The sequence below is a fragment of the Salmo trutta genome, chromosome 7 (genome assembly GCF_901001165.1).
Source record: "Salmo trutta chromosome 7, fSalTru1.1, whole genome shotgun sequence".
Lineage (NCBI taxonomy): Eukaryota > Metazoa > Chordata > Actinopteri > Salmoniformes > Salmonidae > Salmo > Salmo trutta.
The window spans coordinates 22,285,889-22,305,626 of NC_042963.1; the positions used below are offsets into that span (position 1 = coordinate 22,285,889).

The following is a 19,738-nucleotide window of genomic DNA, read 5'->3' on the forward strand; positions in this document are numbered from 1 at the left end:
GAATCTATTGATGCACCGGTGCGTCAATCTAAGTAACATAATGAATAAATCCCCATCAAAATACGTCAGTTGAAGCTAGAGATATGTTTTCTTCCATGGGCTGCGTCTCAATCCAACGTAACTACATATAGCGGCCTTCCGCATCTCGTTGGAAGGTGGCCCAAGCTACAGAGGTGTTTGTCAGACCATGAGACAATCCCGAAAATCGGTCTTCTCGCGAAAACGTCTATAGCGTCCGAATGATGGTGTTCTCCATTGTGCTCTATCACATGACTCGTCTGAAGGTAAACGTTTAAAAAATGTATGGTAATATGGAGGTAGTTTTGTAGCTAAATGATCCACGGTATGACCCCCCCCTCCACCCAAACGTCTTAGGCTCGTAAGAAATAATATGCTGTTTTCATTAACATTTTGTTGGCTTTATAATCTTGATAGAAATTTAACTAACTTAGCTAGATAGTTATACATAGGTAGTTTACAAGGTTAGCTGACTTTTCTCAAAACGAACTTCATTGTGCCTAGCTACTTCTTGTCCCTGATGCTAGCCTTTACTGCCAAATATCACTTCAGAAACGTAAAAATAAAAAATGGTGATATAGCCAGCATTGTAGACCATTTCTCCCCTCTTGCTGCAGCTTTAGCTCATCTCGAAATAACAGAGAAATGCTGTGAAAACCCACGCGCTGCAAACATTCCAAAATGTTTTGTCACCAGTGCTTGTTTTGTTATTTTTTGTCCTCACGGACTGTTGCTCCTAAGGCGCCTCACAACTAATCTGGTGAGCACCTTTGGAGCTTCGCCCAAGCAAGGCATTTGATTGGTTGGACGTGTTGCTTGGCATCACTGATTTACACTGGGTTCCGACCACTGAGGTATAATAAGAACTGGAGTATGCATCCAAGATGTCCGACGGTTGTTTTCAAGGTAATCTAATCACGTTCGCATACGCTGATTCATGGACAGTCTATATCCGGGTTTCTTCCAGTTTAAACACCCTAACATCACATGCACACTAGCACTGAGGACGCACAGGTAGCAGTGCGAGCAGCGACAATGTCATCACGTTATCCAAAAACATGTCAGACATTGGATGAATATAAAATGTTAATACTGTATCTTCGGCTGCGCTTGCCCACGAATCCGCTACAATTATTTGAATAATTTGATGAACGTTTTGTGCACAAAGGTGATGACTAAAGTGTCTTATTAGGAATTTTCAAATCTGACTTCTCTATGACAATTATCTTTCTGGGCCAGGCATCACTTAAACTACAGTACCAAAACAACTCTGTAGGAGGAGTCAAAACTGTGCTTCTAGATCGGAACACTGGAACCTTGGTTCCGACCCTTCTTTAGCTGATTTCTGAAACCTTGGTCTCAGCCTTGGCTGGATTTGACCTTCTCATTAGATGGGAAGTGTTGAGTCCGGCATGGAGTACATTCTGGGCAACATAGGCTTTGCCCTAAACCATTAGGAACGAAGATCCCCTATGGGGTGGCGTTTTACGACATACAGTACCAGTCAAAAGTTTGGACACACCTACTCAATCACGTGTTTTTCTTTATTTTTACTATTTTCTACGTTGTAGAATAAATATTGAAGACATCAAAAATATGAAATAACACATATGGAATCACGTAGTAACCAAAAAAGTGTTAAACAAATCAAAATATATTTTATATTTGAGATCCTTCAAAGTAGCCACCCTTTGCTTTGATGACAGCTTTGCACACTCTTGGCATTTTCTTAACCAGCTTCATGAGGTTGTCACCTGGAATGCATTTCAATTAACAGGTGTGCATTGTTAAAAGTTACATTTGTGGAATTTCTTTCCTTCTTGGTGAGTTTGAGCCAGTCAGTTGTGTTGTGACAAAGTAGGGGTGGTATACAGAAGATAGCCCTATTTGGTAAAAGACCATATTATGGCAAGAACAGCTCAAATAAGCAAAGAGAAACAACAGTCCATCATTACTTGAAGACATGAAGGTCAGTCAATCCGGAACATTTCAAGAAAGTTTCTTCAAAAAATCAAGCGCTATGATGAAACTGGCTCTCATGAGGACCGCCACAGGAAAGGAAGACCAAGAGTTACCTCTGCTGCAGAGGATAAGTTCATTAGAGTTAACTGAACCTCAGATTGCAGCCCAAATAAATGCCATGCAGAGTTCAAGTAACAGACACATCTCAACATCAACTGTTCAGAGGAGACTGCGTGAATCAGGCCTTTGTGGTCAAATTGCTGCAAATAAACTACTACTAAAGGACACCAATAAGAAGAAGAGACTTGCTTGGGCCAAGAAACACAAGCAATGGACATTAGACCAATCCTTTGGTCTGATGAGTCCAAATTTGCAATTTTTGGTTCCAACTGCTGTGTCTTTGTGAGATGCTGAACACTGGATGATCTCTGCATGTGTAGTTCCCACTGAAGCATGGAGGAGGAGGTGTGGGGGTGCTTTGCTGGTGACACTGTCTGATTTTATTTAGAATTCAAGGCACACTTAACCAGCATGGCTACCATAGCATTCTGCAGCAATACGCCATCCCATCTGGTATCATTTGTTTTTCAACAGGACAATGACCCAACACACCTCCAGTCTGTGTAAGGGCTATTTGACCAAGAAGGAGAGTGATGGAGTGCTGCATCAGATGACCTGGCCTCTACAATCACCAGACATCAACCCAATTGAGATGATGTGAGATGAGTTGGACCGCAGAGTGAAGGAAAAGCAGCCAACAAGTGCTCAGCATATGTGGGAACTCCTTCAAGACTGTTGGAAAAGCATTCCAGGTGAAGTTGGTTGAGAGAATGTCAAGAGTGTGCAAAGCTGTCAAGACATAGGGTGTCTACTTTGAAGAATCTCAAATATAAAATATATTTGGATTTGTTTTAACACTTTTTTTGGTTACTACATGATTCCATAAGTGTTAGTTCATAGTTTTGATATCTTCACTATTATTCTACAACGTAGAAAATAGTAAAAATAAAGAAAAACCCTTGAATGAGTAGGTGTGTCCAAACTTTGAACTGGTACTACATAACGATACTTACTGGGAATTGTAACTCCAGTTATATGAGTAAAGTGGAGGCCCCTAGGCCTTCGAGCCCTGCCCGATCTCAGGAGTCCCATTGAAAATATGTTTTGGGGAGGCAAATTGAGGGAAATAGCCTCAATATATATAGGGGCACCTGTTCTCTCATACCCTCAAGGTGTGTGCATAATTAATTATCTCAGGCAATGCTGCCGCTGCAGCAGGGTAACCCAATAGGAGCAAAGCCTCCCTATCTACTCATACGACTGGAGTTACAATTCCCAGTAACTATCGTTCTTCTCTTTGCAATAAAGAAGCTTTTTATTTAATTCCATTTGTCCTCCAAGTGTTGCTGAATCTCCTCTCTACCTCAACACTTCCTTCATTACCAACAAGCTCAAACCTTTTGCAATATTACCATTGCATAGATCTTTTCAACTCATGAAGGAACAAACAAATCGTATTACATGCATGAGAGGATATAAGTGTTATATCAGTGTGGAGATCTATATTATGAGTTTGTTTCTACTGTAACTCATCCTGTATCATAAACGTGTGTGTATTGTAGATTCCATACTAGGCTTATATCAGTTTTTGCTACATTCTGTTATAATCCACTTTACAGCTATACCATTGTAGTGATCTATAAGAATATTTCATTATACTTCATAAGTATAGCTTGACATAGTGCCTTCAGAAAGTATCCATACCCCTTGACTTAATCCACATTTTGTTGTGTTACAGCCTAAATTAAATATTGTTTTCCCTCACCCATCTATGCACAATATCTCATAATGACAAAGTGAAAACATGTTTTAAAAAATTTGCCCAAATTTATTGAAAATGAAATACAGAAATATCTAATTTACATAATTATTCACACCCCTGAGTCAATACTTTGTTGAAGCACCCTTGGCAGCGATTACAGCTGAGTCTTTCTGGATAAGTCTCAGAGCTTTCCACACCTGGATTGTGTAACATTTGCCCATAATTCTTGCCTATTGGTCATTGCTAGACAACCAATTTTCAGGTCTTGCCATAGATTTTCAAGTAGATTGAAGTCAAAACTGTAACTCGGGCCACAGGATCATTCATTGTCTTCTTGGCAAGCAATTGCAGTGTAGATTTGGCCTTGTATTTTTGGTTATTATCCTGCTGAAAGGTGAATTAATCTCCCGGTGTCTGGTGGAAAGCAGACTGAACCAGCAGTCTAAGGCACTGCATCTCAGTGCTGGTTTGATTCCAGGCCATATCGCAACCGGCCGTGATTGGGAGTCCCATAGGGCAGCGCACAATTGGCCCAATGTCGTCCGGGTTATGGTTTGGACGGGGTAGGCCGTCATTGTAAATAAGAATTTGTTCTTAACTGACTTGCCTAGTTAAATAAAGGTTAAATACATTTTAAAAATGTGTTGGAGGAAACACCTTACAACTTGTGACCGAACTCAGCGTGTATGCGCCCGGCCTGCCACAAGGAGTTGCTAGAGCACAATGGGACAAGGACATCCCGGCAGGCCAAACCCTCCCATAACCCGGACAACACTGGGCCAATTGTGCACAGCCTCATGGGTCTCCTGGTCCCGGATGGTGAAAACCCTGAGCGGTTTCCTTCCTCTCCGGCAACTGAGTTCATAAGGATGCCTTTATCTTTGTAGTGACAGGGTGTATTGATACACCATCAAAAGCGTAATTAATAACTTGACCATGATCAAAGGGGTATTCAATGTGTGCTTTTTTTTACCCATCTACCAATAGGTGCCCTTCTTTGCGAGGCATTGGAAAACCTCCCTGGTCTTTGTGATTGAATCTGTGTTTGAAATTCACTGCTCAAATGAGGGCCCTTATAATTATCTGTATGTATGGGGTACAGAGATGAGGTAGTCATTCAAAAATCATGTTTAACACTATTATTGCACACAGAGTGAGTCCATGCAACTTAAGCAGATGTTTACTCTTGAACGTATTTATGCTTACCATAACAAAGGGCTTGAATACTTATTGACTCAAAACATTTCAGCTTTTCATTTTTTATTAATTTGTATTGTGCGTAGGCCAGCTTAAAAAAACTCCATTTAATCAATTTTAAATCCAGGCTGTAACACAACAATATATGTAGAAAAAGTAAAGTGGTGTGAATACTTTCTGAAGGCACTGTATCATAAACAACTATTCTCATATTATAATAAAAACATGGCGCACTTGTAAAGGGCGCTTGCCCACGCCTCATATTCACAGCAGCCGTCACCAGAAATCATATGCAGCGGTTCTTCGAGCATTTTTGATACTTGGTATAACCGTTTTATTATGTCGAACGCCCCTTCAACACTGAAAATGAATGCAGATTGACTGGCTATGAAAAAGAGACGAAAGTAAGTGGTGCTTTTTCATCAATCGACAATAAGGACAAAAGAGGGTAAATGCGCAGGATTGGGACCGTGGCAAGTCAAAGCAGCAACAAATTGCTCCGCGTATTTCTATGAACCGAGTGCTACTTCTCTCCAGATGAGTTTCACTGAGTTTACATCCGGGTTTTTTCCCTAGGCAATGGAAGGCGTAGTACCCATGTTCCTTAGGCAAAGTGAAATAAATTCGCAGCACCGTGACAAAAAAATAGTTCGCTTTTCAAACACATTTTCGTTTCACCTTGTGACGAAAATCGACTCAAAATTAATAACTTCAACAATATACTATTAATGAATCAATCGATTTGTGGTACAATGGCTACAATTGTCACATTTAAGAAATAGTTTTCCTACCCCCTTCTTCTCCCTTCTCTTGAGCGCATTGATAACGGTTGTGCTCAGGCTGTGGTGAATGAGATTGAAGAAGAGTTCTTGTTTTGTATCTCAGTTTCTCTCTTTTTGGACAAATTTTATTTAAACAAATAAAAATATACTACGGAGATCTCACACTCTAATCAATGGAGGGTATTTTAATATTTACATCATAATTGTATCGGATATTCGGTAGAGAGGTATTGGGTTGTTTTGTAAATATTTATTTAATACATTTCTGAGGAGAGAAGGACTGCTGCTGAGTAGAGTGGAGGGTAAGTGCACGTTGGGATCTTTTATTATTATTTGAAGTTTCATTTTCATTGTTTAGAAACTTTCATTGTTTTCGCATGCATTTGATCCCTACATCCGTAATTCGTCGTGTGTTATTATAGGCAAGATGGCTTGAAGGATACTGTTTTTATTCATAGCTATTTCTTATGATAGGAGTTGGATGATACTCTAGCTAGCGAAGTGCCCTGCTATTGGAGGGCAGCGGACATGGCTAGCTAGAAAGGGGTTGATTCTAACTTGTAACCAGCAGCGCGTGCCTATTTGTGATAATTTAGTCAAATTCTATATTTGAAGCTGTCCCAAAAATATATTTCTTAATCTTATGCTACCGGTGTTTATTTTATTTTATAATTACTTAGCTACCTAGATTGACAGCTAGCTTGTTTTCTAACGTACATTTAGGGTTGACAGTTTTATATGGCTTATGTAGCGAGCTAGCTAGCTTGATTGGCTTCTGTGAAAGCTCGACCTGTACTAGCCGGTTATTTTAGCTTGCGAAGAGGCTAGCTAACGTTAGCTAGTTGACGTGGATGTCTATGTATACCTTTTTTTAGTTAGTGATAGGTTATTTTGAAACGAGTTTTAAATCGTGAAAGTTAACTAATAAAGTCTGACTCCATCCCATTGGCTAACAACGTGATGTTGTTCTCTCTAGTTTGCAACAACTAGCTATGTAACAAGCCATTTCTAGCTACCTGGCTAACGAAGTCGAATTAAACGTGCGCGAGCGGCTGGACAGCGCAAGATGGCTAGCAATTTGTACTCTTATAAATGAAAGTTATAAAACACTTGTTTTGTTGACGCTGAAATACTGTTAGTATAAAATATTATCAAATATGTTAGCTCAGTATGAAAACATTACAATTTGAAACCCATCATTTCAAATGTCTTAGGTAAATTTCTATTTGATTCACATCTTACCTAGGCCTAGCGTTCAATGGTATGTGATGGTGCCTGAAGTTTACCTAACCGGCTAGTTAGCTACCTACCTAACTTATTCAGATCCAAAGAGACTGCGCCTTGAAAGCAGTCTTCCTAGATAGTGGTATTAAAACAAGATAATAAGAGAAGTCACTGTTATCTATTTCAGACAGAAAAAGACAATGCAACTGGTAGCATGGCATTGTGCATAGCCGGGCCAAATAGTGCTAAAGAGGAGTTTGGGCCCTTATGTTATGAAAACGAATCAACATGCTCACGGAGTAATTTTATAGACTGAACGCCATATTAATAATTATGAAAAATGTAGCCTACTGTTTGCCCCCCAAAATGCTTTAAAATGGCCAAAGTGAGGGCCATTTAGGATGTTTGTGTAAGGTCATGTGTCTATGCAGTACAGTCTATTTAAAAGGAAGCCTTATTTAACTAGGAAAAGTACGATGAGGTCCTCATCAAGGCATCATAAAGGTTCCAAATCCTTATGCTTCACAGAACTGAACAAAAGTGGACTGTCCCTTTTGTGTGGGTGTATGTAGGCCTAGGCCTGTGAGTGTGCATGTGTATTTAGATCAATCCCCAATGCTGGCTTTAAAAATAACCTCAAACCATAAAACAATACTGTGAGGTTGTAATCTTCTATCTCTAGCATAAATGAAGTGAAATAGTGTTGAATGGAAGAGTGCGAGGTTGCTCTGTTGGCACTGACAGGGTAGGAGATGAGGTGGCTGTCGTTCTGTGCGTCTCACCTCGGCAGGTTAATTACTAGACTGAACCGCATGCCGTTACTCTGATAAAGGCTACCTGCTTAAATGGTCTCGTAAGCTATTATTTTCTGAACATTAGATGACGTACAGATTACTTAGATCGTGTGAAAGTGAAATTTGATAGAAATTATACCCCTAATTGTAAGCTAAGTAATGGGTTTTTTAGACTGTTCTACTGCTGGTCTGTAGGACAGCTCCATACTTTAGAATGGCCACTGGAATTTTTATGAAGTGACTCAAGCTTTAAATTACACATACTCTTACTTACTCAGCTTTTCTAGCTTCATAAAATCAACCTCTAAAAAAAAAAATCTTTCATGTAAAGTAACTGTAGCCCACCTAATGAATTATGTGAGATTTCCTGATTACGTTTCACACTAGTAGGTTTCAAACCAATCTGTGTCATTAGGACGCATGGGTAGTGGATTGTACAGGTGGTTTAGATCAGAAATAGGGAAACCGAAAGGAGCCAAGGGCTAGTATTGCGACCCACTGCTACCGATGGACTGTTATATGTGCTATTACTGTCTGTTATGACCACAACCATACATGAGAATTAATGTTTGGTCAACCCACATTTGGTTGTGAATTGTCCTGCAGGTTGTCCACTCATGTTTAACATGACAGACTTCAGTATGGCATCGCTGTAATACTGTCACCTTACACGTGACTTTGGCTCGATTGCTCTGGTGGTTTTCCAACATTGGGATAACTTTAACATGCTGAAAGTCCCATTTGTGGTGGTGGGGAATCTCATGTATGCCTAATGGGCTCTGCTTGTCCTGTCTTGCAGGGAGTCGGAGAGATTGGAGACCAGTCACACTGCCAGGTGGTGAGTACTGCAACAGCTCCCGTTGTAATTGTTCTCTTGGCTCACAGCCTTGGCCCGGAAATCAATCGGACTGGACGGCTGTAACATCGCCTCGGACAGACTCGTTGGTTTCCTGGTTCTCACTGTCTATTAATTGTTTGAGCCACAGAACTAGCTAAATGGATGCTTTTGTGAACTTGGCTTTTAGTCATTGCTCTGCGAATGTCATTTCCGAGTTGTTTTATTTACTCTCGTGCATGCGGAGAACAAAAATCCCAATTCAGAAGACAACGGAATTATTGTCTTTCTTTTGACATTGCACGCAGATCCATAAACCAAGGCAGTCATGCAGGATTTAAAGTGCGGTCTCTTTGGCATAGTAATACTCTGGGCCTTTGAATCAATGAGCTTTACGCAGATGCATATCATAATTACAGTCCCTTTAGGTCTGTCAGGGGGGCAGTTGGCATAAACACAAAAATCTCGAAATATATTTCTATAATATAATTTGCGAATGACCTGTCCTATAGGATATTTGTGTGAACATTTAAATAATACATAACAAAACAGCTGTTTTCAAATACAATCTAGGCCTCTCATTTAATTTAACCATGAACATTTTAATTCGGTTTAATAAATAACAAAACATGTCTGTCTACGAACTCCAGGGCCGGCCCGCCCCACACCCCATTTCTGCTGGGATTCAGCACCACAGCAGTGGAAAAAGGCCACTCTATGCACCCACAAAATGAAGAAATTATTAAATTGATGTTGGACAATAAAATTCAATATGTAAGTAAATAAACAAAATTCGTTAAGTCTTCTTCATAGAGTAAGCATATTTTACAATGCTCCTGTGAAACGAGGCCCGCGCCATGCATTTATGAACGCACTTGTTTCCAAATATCACATTTTATCTCACTCTTTTAACAGTTCTACTGGATGATGTTAACAAATGTTATGTTTATTGTACACTGAACAACATTTTTTACATAACATGTAAAGTGTTGGTCCCATGTTTCATCAAATCAAAGTTTATTTGTCACGTGCGCTGAATACAACAGGTGTAGACCTTAAAGTGAAATGCTTACTTACAGGCTCTAACCAATATTGCAAAAAAGGTATTAGGTGAACAATGGGTAAGTAAAGAAATAAAACAACAGTAAAAAGACAGGCTATATACAGTAGCGAGGCTACATACAGCTACCGGTTAGTCAGGCTGATTGAAGTAGTATGTAGATATGGTTACAGTGACTATGCATATATGAGTAGCAGTAGCGTAAAAGAGGGGTTGGCGGGTGGTGGGTGGCGGGACAAAATGCATATAGCCCGGTTAGCCAATGTGTGGGAGCACTGGTTGGTCGGCCCAATTGAGGTAGTATGTACATGAATAAATAGTTAAACTCTACGGGCTAGGGGGCAGCATTGAGAATTTTGGAAAAAATATGTGCCCATTTTTAACTGCCTCCTACACCAACTCAGAAGCTAGAATATGCATATTATTGTTCAGGTTTGGATAGAAAACACCCTAAAGTTTCTAAAACTGTTTGAATGGTGTCTGTGAGTATAACAGAACTCCTATGGCAGGCAAAAACCTGAGAAGGTTTCATGCAGGAAGTACCCTGTCTGACAAGGTGTTGTTGTTCTTGCTTCTGTTTATTGAAGAGTCAGGATCTTAGCTGTAACGTGACAATTCCTAGGGCTCCAATAGGCTCTCAGAACCCGGGAAAAACCTGAACGATGACGAGGCAGCCTCAGGCTGAAACACATTATCTCCTTTTCCAAGTGTCGCATCAGGGGACAATAGAATTAGGCGTGTGCGCGATTCGCCCCCGTGGAGTATTTTCATTCGGCTGTTTAGCTAATTGCAGATTCCCGGTCGGAATATTATCGCTTTTCTACGAGATAAATTGCATAAAAATTGATTTTAAACAGCGGTTGACATGCTTCGAAGTACGGTAATGGAATATTTATTATTTTTTTGTCACATTCTGCGCCATGCGCACGACCGTGATTTAGCATTCTGATAGTGTCTAGAACGCACGAACAAAACGTCGCTGATGGAACATAACTATGGATTATTTGGGACCAAACCTACATTTGTTATTGAAGTAGAAGTCCTGGGAGTGCATTCTGATGAAGAACAGGAAAGGTAAGACCATTTTTCTTATAGGAAATGTGATTTTGGTGAAGGCTAAACTGGTTGGGTGTCTAAATAGCTAGCCTGTGATGGCTGGGCTATGTACTTAGAATATTGCAAAATGTGCTTCATCCGAAAAGCTATTTTAAAATCGGACATATCGAGTGCATAGAGGAGTAATGTATCTATAATTCTTAAAATAATTGTTATGCTTTTTGTGAACGTTTATCGTGAGTAATTTAGCAAATTGTTAGTAAATTCCCCGGAAGTTTGCGGGGGGTATGCTTTTTCTGAACGTCACATGCTAATGTAAAAAACTGGTTTTTGATATAAATATGAACTTGATTGAACAGACATGCATGTATTGTATAACATAATGTCCTAGGTGTGTCATCTGATGAAGATCATAAAAGGTTAGTGCTGCATTTAGCTGTGGTTTAGGTTTTTGTGACATTATATGCTAGCTTGAAAAATGGGTGTCTGATTATTTCTGGCTGGGTACTCTGCTGACATAATCTAATGTTTTGCTTTCGTTGTAAAGCCTTTTTGAAATCGGACAGTGTGGTTAGATTAACGAGAGTCTTGTCTTTAAATAGCTGTAAAATAGTCATATGTTTGAGAAATTGAAGTAATAGCATTTCAAACGTTTTAAAAATCGTGCCACAGGATTGCACTGGCTGTTACGTAGGTGGGACGAATTCGTCCCGCCGGTCCCATAGAGGTTAAAGTGACTATGCATATATGATAAACAGAGTAGCAGTAGCGTAAAAAGAGGGGTGGGGGGGCACACAATGCAAATAGTCCGGGTAGCTATTTAATTACCTGTTCAGGAGTCTTATGGCTTGGGGGTAAAAACTGTTGAGAAGCCTTTTTGTCCTAGACTTGGCACTCTGTTACTGCTTGCAATGCGGTAGTAGAGAGAAGTCTATGGCTGGGGTCTTTGACAATTTTTACTGCCTTCCTCTGACACCGCCTGGTGTAGAGGTCCTGGATGGCATGCAGCTTAGCCCCAGTGATGTACTGAGCCATATACACTACCCTCTGTAGTGCCTAGCGTTCAGAGGCCGAGCAATTGCTGTAACAGGCAGTGATGCAACCAGTCAGGATGCTCTCGATGTTGAAGCGGTAGAACCTTTTGAGGATCTCAGGACCCATGCCAAATCTTTTTAGTTTCCTGTGGGGGAATAGGCTTTGTCGTGCCCTCTTCACAACTGTCTTGGTGTGTTTGGACCATTCTAGTTTGTTGGTGATGTGGACACCAAGGAACTTGAAGCTCTCAACCTGTTCCACTACAGCCCCGTCGATGAGAATTGGGGCATGCTCGGTCCTGTTTTTCCTGTAGTCCACAATCATCTCCTTAGTCTTGGTTACGTTGAGGGATAGGTTGTTATTCTGGCACCACCTGGCCAGGTTGCCTTTGTGTTCTTGGGCACATGTTGGTATTACAGACTCAATCAGGGACATGTTGAAAATGTCAGTGAAGACACCTGCCAGTTGGTCAGCACATGCCCAGAGCACACATCCTGGTAATCCGTCTGGCTCCGCAGACTTGTGTATGTTGACCTGTTTAAAGGTCTTATTCAGGTCGGTTATGGAGAGCGTGATCACACAGTCGTCCGGAACTGCTGATGCCGCATGCATGCTTCAGTGTTGCTTGCCTCGAAGCGAGCATCGACGTGATTTAGCTCATCTGGTAGGCTCGTGTCACTGGGCAGCTCACGGCTGTGCTTCCCTTTGTAGTATGTAATAGTTTGCAAGCCCTGCCACATAAGACGAGCGTCGGAGCCGGTGTAGTATGATTCAATCTTAGCCCTGTATTGACGCTTTGCCTGTTTGATGGTTCGTCCCAGGGCATAGCAGGATTTCTTGTAAGCTTCCGGGTTAGAGTCCCGCACCTTGAAAGCGGCAGATCTACCCTTTAGCTCATGCATGTAATCCATGGCTTCTGGTTGGGGTATGTGCAGGACAAGCTAGATAAACTAGTAATATCATCAACCATGTGTAGTTAACTAGTGATTATGTTAAGATTGATAGTTTTTTATAAGATAAGTTTAATGCTAGCTAGCAACTTACCATGGCTTCTTGCTGCACTCGCATAACAGGTAGTCAGCCTGCCACGATGGCTCCTCGTGGAGTGCAATGTAATCGGCCACAATCGGTGTCCAAAAATGCCAAATGGCCGATTTTTACCGATTTGTTATGAAAACTTGAAATCGTCCCTAATTAATCGGCCATTCTGATTAATCGTTTGACCTCTACTTCCAACCGCCCTCACAACTGCAGACCACGTGTAACCACTCCAACCCAGGACCTCCACATCCGACTTCTTCACCTTCGGGATTATATGAGACCAGCCACCCGGACAGCTGATGAAACTGGGTTTTCACAAACAAAGAACTTCTGCACAAACTGTCAGAAACCATCTCAGGGAAGTTCATCTGCGTGTTTGTCGTCCTTACTAGGGTCTTGACCTGACCATGCTATTATCCCACAGCTCACCCCGAAATGCTTTTCATTCCTGGTAATTACATTCAATAACAAATCACCCCCTGTCTGTTACCACAGAAGGAGTCTGTTTTTAAGAGCTGTCTGCCCCTTTCCTAGCTAGGTTACAAGGCGCTTTGTTGCCTGTATCTATGACTGGTCGGTAGGGTAACCTCCATGATGAAGTCTATTTTTGTGCAGTCCAGCCCTGGGTGCCAGACAGTTACCAGAACACATCTTATAACCTAAAGTGAGTGAGGTTTGTTGTGACAACAGTACCCACAAGTGGCACTGCCAATCGGGGTACGTCACTGATCGCCAGAGCCCTTGTACCCAGAGTAGGCCGGGCTTTAGGCAAACCTTGGCTCATGAACAGTTTCAGCTCCAAGTTCCACAGTGTTCATGGTTGTCAAGTGTTGTGTCCCTTCTCCACATCCAGACACACGGTTGTCAAGAGGGGTGGACATGGAAACATAACCACTCTCTCCCAGTCCACAATGTGGCGTCTTGCTCCTCAGATGGCACTTCACGGGAGGTTCACTGTCTGCTCTGACCAATGAAGCGCATGTGAGCAGTGACGTCGGGGTACGGGATACAATTTGTTTTGCTTTCCCCGCCCTTCTGCTGCGTTTTCACGTCAACTGTTCCCGAGGCATCAGCGCCCGTTTTGAGGGAGGAAATATCCTCCCTTCTCCAGAAGCAGGCAATCCGATTGGTTCCTATGTCGGAGTTCCAGGACGGCTGGTACAGCTGGTATTTCCTGGTTCCGAAAAGGGACGGGACTTTGCGTCCCATTCTAGACCTACAGTACCAGTCAAAAGTTTGGAGACACCTACTCATTCAAGGGTTTTTCTTTTCTTTTTTTGTATTTTATACATTGTAAAACTAATAGTGAAGACATCAAAACTATGAAATGACACAAATGGAATCATGTAGTAACCAAAAAAGTGTTTAACAAATCAAAATATATTTGCCTTGATGACAGCTTTGCACACTCTTGGCGTTCTCTCAACTAGCTTCACCTGGAATGCTTGTCCAACAGTCTTGAAGGAGTTCCCACATATGCTGAGCACTTGTTGGCTGCTTTTCCTTCACTGTTTGGTCCAATTCATCCCAAACCATCTCAATTAGGTTGAGGTCAGGTGATTGTGGAGGCCAGGTCATCTGGTGCAGCACTCCATCACTCTCCTTCTTGGTCAAATAGCCCTTACAGAGTCTGGAGGTGTGTTGGGTCATTGTCCTGTTGAAAAACAAATGATAGTCCCACTAAGCCCAAACCAGATTGGATTGTGTATTGTTACAGAATGCTGTGGTAGCCTTTCTGGTTAAGTATTCTAAATAAATCACAGACAATGTCACCAGCAAAGCACCATCGCACCACCTCTTCCATTCTTCATGGTGGGAACCACACATGCGGCGATCATCCGTTCACCTACTCTGCGTCTCAGAAAGACACGGCAGTTGGAACCAAAACTCTCAAATTTGGACTCATCAGCCCAAAGGACAGATTTCCATCAGTCTAATGTCCATTGCTCATGTATCTTGGCCCAAGCAAGTGTCTTCTTATTGGTGTCCGTAAGTAGAGGTTTCTTTGCAGCAATTCGACAATGAAGGCCTGATTCACGCAGTCTCCTCTGAACAGTTGATGTGTCTGTCATTTGAACACTGAAGCATTTATTTGGCCTGCAATTTCTGAGGCTGGTAACTCTAATGAACTTATCCTCTGCAGCATAGGTAACTCTGGGTCTTCCTTTCCTGTGGCAGTCCTCATGAGAGCCAGTTTCATCATAGCGCTTGATGGTTTTTACAATTGCAGTTGAAGAATCATTCAAAGTTCTTGAAATTGTCCACATTAATGATGGACCGTCTTTTCTCGTTGCTTATTTGAGCTGTTCTTGCCATAATATGGACTTGGTCTTTGACCAAATAGGGCTATCTTCTGTATACCACCCCTAACTTGTCACAACACAACTGATTGGCTCAAACACATTAAGAAGGAAATAAATTCCACAAATTAACCTTTAACAAGGCTCACCTGTTAATTTAAATGCTTTCCAGGTGACTACCTTATGAAGCTGGTTGAGAGAATGCCAAGAGTGTGCAAAGCTGTCATCAAGGCAAAGGGTGGCTACTTTGAAGGATCTCAAATATAAAATATATTTTGTTTAACACTTTTTTTGGTTACTACCGTAAATTCCGGACTATAAGCCGCAACTTTTTTCCCAGGCTTTGAACCTCGCGGCTTAAACAATGACGCGGCTAATATATGGATTTTTCCCGCTTTCAATTTTTCTTTCTAAAAAAAAAAACACATTCTGTGACGTGCTCAGTTTTTTTGGCGGCATGAAGCTTTCATTAGAACAATGAAATTGCCGAACGGGTTAAGGTCAAACAACTTTTTGTTTACTGTTTAGATTAAATCGAGCGCTCTCAAACTTCCCATCATTCTGATTACGGTAGTCATTTTGTCACCCTCATCATGGCAAAGACACGGAGAAATACATATGATGCAGCTTTCAAGTTGAAGGCGATTGATCTGGCTGTTGGAAAAGGAAATAGAGCTGCTGCACGGGAGCTTGGTCTTAATGAGTCGATGATAAGACGTTGGAAACGGCAGCGTGAGGAATTGACTCAGTGCAAAAAGACATCTAAAGCTTACTCCTAATTTTTTGTTGTTGTTGTTACAAGCCGTGTTTCGTTAAAGCCTGTGTAAAGTTCATTTGTTTCAATGTACCGGTAGGCACCTGCGGCTTATAGACATGTGCGGCTTATTTATGTTCAAAATATATATATTTTTTTTAATTCAGTGGGTGCGGCTTATATTCAGGTGCGCTTATTAGTCCGGAAATTACGGTACATGATTCCATATGTTATTTCATATTTTAATGTCTTCACTATTATTCTACAATGTAGAAAATTGTAAAAATAGAAACTCTTGAATGAGTAGGTGTGTCAACTTTTGTCTGGTGCTTTACGTACCCCCCCAACAGGCACCTCAGTGTACAAATTCAAAATAGCCGCCGGCTATTACAGGGGATTGTTTGGTGGCAGCAGAGTATAGGGAACAAGCAGTGTTACACACATCCATGCTTCTGTCCTGTATTGTCTCGAAGTTGACTAAGAAACCAGAAAAAGAGCTCTCACTCCATCTCAGTGCTTTCCTCTTCTGGGTCTCGAGCTAGACTCACTCGCATGTCACGCTTTTCTATCCCCACAGAGGGTGCTCTGGTTAGCCAAATTTCGGCTGGTCACGCAGTGCGTTTTCACCAGTGTCTGTGCCTGTCGGACCCTCCTTCATGCTTTAACCTCTCTAGGGGAGGTGGGACGAAATCGTCCCACACTTTTCAACAGCCAGTGACAAATCAGAGCGCCAAATTTAAAACCACAAAATGTCATAATTCAAAGTTCTCAAACATAGGACTATTTTACACCATTTTATAGATACACTTCTCCTGACTCGAACCACGTTGTCCGATTTCCAAAAGGCTTTACAGCGAAAGCAAAACATTAGATTATGTTAGGAGAGTACATAGACACAAAAAAACACAGCCATTTCCAAGCAACTAGCATGCATCACAAATACCCAAAACACAGCTAAATGCAGCACTAACCTTTTGATGATCTTCATCAGATGACACTCCTAGGACATTATGTTATACAATACATGCATGTTTTGTTCAATCAAGTTCATATTTATATCAAAAACCAGCTGTTAACATTAGCATGTGATGTTCAGAACTAGCATACCCACCGAAAACTTCCGGTGAATTTACTAAATTACTCATGATAAACGTTCACAAAATACATAACAATTATTTTAAGAATTATAGATACAGAACTCCTTTATGCAATCGCTATGTCCGATTTTAAAATAGCTTTTCGGCGAAAGCACATTTGCAATATACTGAGTACATAGCTCAGCCATCTCGGCTAGCTAATTTGACACCCACTAAGTTTGGGACAACCTAAACTCAGAATTACTATTAGAAAAATTGGATTACCTTTGCTGTTCTTCATCAGAATGCACTCCCAGGACTTCTACTTCAACAACAACTGTTGTTTTGGTTCCAAATAATCCATAGTTATATTCAAATGACTCCGTTTTGTTTGTGCGTTCAGGTCACTATCCGAAGGGTGATGCGCGAGCGCATTTCGTGACAAAAAAAATCCAAATATTCCATTACCGTACTTAGAAGCATGTCAAACGCTGTTTAAAATCAATTTTTATGCGATTTTTCTCCTAAAATAGCGATAATATTCCAACCGGGCAATGTTGTATTCATTCAAAGGCTGAAAGAAAAAAATGGAGTAGTCTCGTGAACGCACACCTCAGTCTCACTTTCCCCACTTACAAATTCTGCTGCTGTTCTTTTCCCAGAGACAGCAGACACCCCATTCCACTTTCTGGCGGCATTAGAGAGCCAATGGAAGCCTTAGAAAATGTCACGTTACAGCACAGATGCTGTATTTTTGATAGAGATGCAACAGAAGGACAACAAATTGTCAGACAGGGCACTTCCTGTATGGAATCTTCTCAGGTTTTGGCCTGCCATATGAGTTCTGTTATACTCACAGACACCATTCAAACAGTTTTAGAAACTTTAGAGTGTTTTCTATCCAAATCTACTAACTATATGCATATTCTAGTTTCTGGGCAGGAGTAGTAACCAGATTAAATCGGGTACGTTTTTTAATCCGTCCGTGAAAATACTGCCGCCTATACCACAACAGGGTAAAAAAAAAGTTAAATGTAACAAGGTAAGTCGGGTAAGAACAAGTTGTTATTTACAATGACTGCATACACCAACCAAACCCGGATGACGCTGGGCCAACTGTGTGCCGCCCTATGGGTCTCCCAATCACGGCCAGTTGTGATACAGCCTGGAATCGAACCAGGGTGTCTGTAGTGACGCCTATAGCACTGAGATGCAGTGCCTTAGACCGCTGTGCAACTCGGGAGCCCATTTCCCCCCATGAAGCTGATTAACCCCACGTTGGGGAGAGTGACTGGTGGGCTTGTCGTGGATTTTTGTGGCCCGCTGTTGGCCCAAGCAACCTTGGTTCGTGTAGGTCTTCCGCCTATTGGGCGAGGTCCTGTGGCAACTCCAGCTGCGTGGAGATCTGTTATCCCGGGCGCACGGGCAGGTTTACCATTGTTGGCTAGAGATTTGGGGTCTGTGGGCTTGTCCACTGAGCGTTCCAATCTTGTGGATGGTTTACCTCTCAACGTGATCACAACTATTCGTCCGTATGGGAGGGCTGTATAAGTGGCAGGCGTTGGCGCTTTGGTGCCAAAATAAAGGAATGATTCCTTTTTAAGAGTGTTCTGGGGGAAAATTCTATGATAAGTGTACATGGTTGCTATTTCAGTGTGTCATGTGGGAATTGATGGCGTCACGCTAGGCCTATAAAAGGTGTGCGCCATCTCAGACCAGTTTCTAAACCTGTTGTGCCTTTTTGGGATTTAGCTTTGGTTTTGGGTGCTCTTTGTAAGGCCCCCTTTTGAACCACTGGAGTCTGTTGATCTGAAGATCCTCTCCTACAAAACCTCCTTGCTCGTGGCTTTGGCCTTGGCTAAACGTGTTGTGGACCATACACCCTTCCTGTGCTCAGTTCACACCGGTTGACTTGAAGGTGACGTTGAGTCATTATGTCCTACAGGTCTTTAGCTTTTGAGCTGTTTCCTTTTTCACCGCCTCCTTGTGTCCAGAACAAGCTTTACGCACGTACATTGAGCGGACCCGAGATATATATCTGGCTATGTGACCAAGGTTTTGTCTGTTTTGCAGCTACTCTCCCAGGGTTCGATACAGCGACCAAAACAGTCACATTTGCGACCGTTTGACTTGGCAGTGCGACACACATTTTGAATTGGTCGCAAAGGTGCCAGTGACAATAATGCGCCTGGTCACATTAGTTTTTGGTTCACAAGTTTGACTTTTTTATTGTCATTATTTATTTAAACCAACTTTCTAAAGAGGAAACAGCATGTGTGTGTGTTGTGTGGCCTATATGTCTATCAATTTGTGTAGCCGTTGGCCTAACTGTCTTCGGGTAGATGGAAATGCAATTAAAAGGTAACTCCACAGTAGCCTATGCCTACCTTGCAGAATATTTGTTGTTTTCATTAATCCAGTGGCCATTTTGTTTTGAAAACTTCATCACAAGTGCGTTACAGACATAAGCTAAGCTTCCCCTAAAGTTAATTGAATTAAATTTGACAGGCAACATTTTAATTTACCGGACATTTGAGAACTTTACCCCATCCATATGCATAAAGTGCATAATCTCGTTATGGCGTCCACCCACGGTGCTCAAATTGACAGATCACATTTTAAAATATGGTAATGTTAATTAACAAAACATCTAAGTTGAGGATGCAATGATGTGCGGTTCTTCTTACCGAATTCTGATGTGCACTTTGAGCTTGTTAGATTAAGTGTCCACGTTTACCTTTTTCCTCAGCCAACAAGATGAGTAATGAACAGCAAAATCAGT

At 41.6% G+C, this 19,738-nt stretch overlaps 1 protein-coding gene across 6 annotated transcripts in view; it reads left to right on the plus strand.

Moving 5' to 3' along the window:
• The first annotated feature begins 5,796 nt into the window (after positions 1-5,796).
• phf21ab (PHD finger protein 21Ab) overlaps positions 5,797-19,738 on the plus strand; it is a 70,696-nt gene continuing 56,754 nt past the window's right edge. For 4 of the 6 annotated variants that reach the window (XM_029758388.1, XM_029758390.1, XM_029758389.1 and 1 more), the window contains exons 1-2: positions 5,797-6,083; positions 8,599-8,637. The gene's annotated coding sequence lies outside the window, so the exon portion shown is untranslated. The remainder of the gene's footprint in view (positions 6,084-8,598; positions 8,638-19,738) is intronic. The other 2 variants (XM_029758385.1, XM_029758387.1) reach the window with 1 other exon arrangement.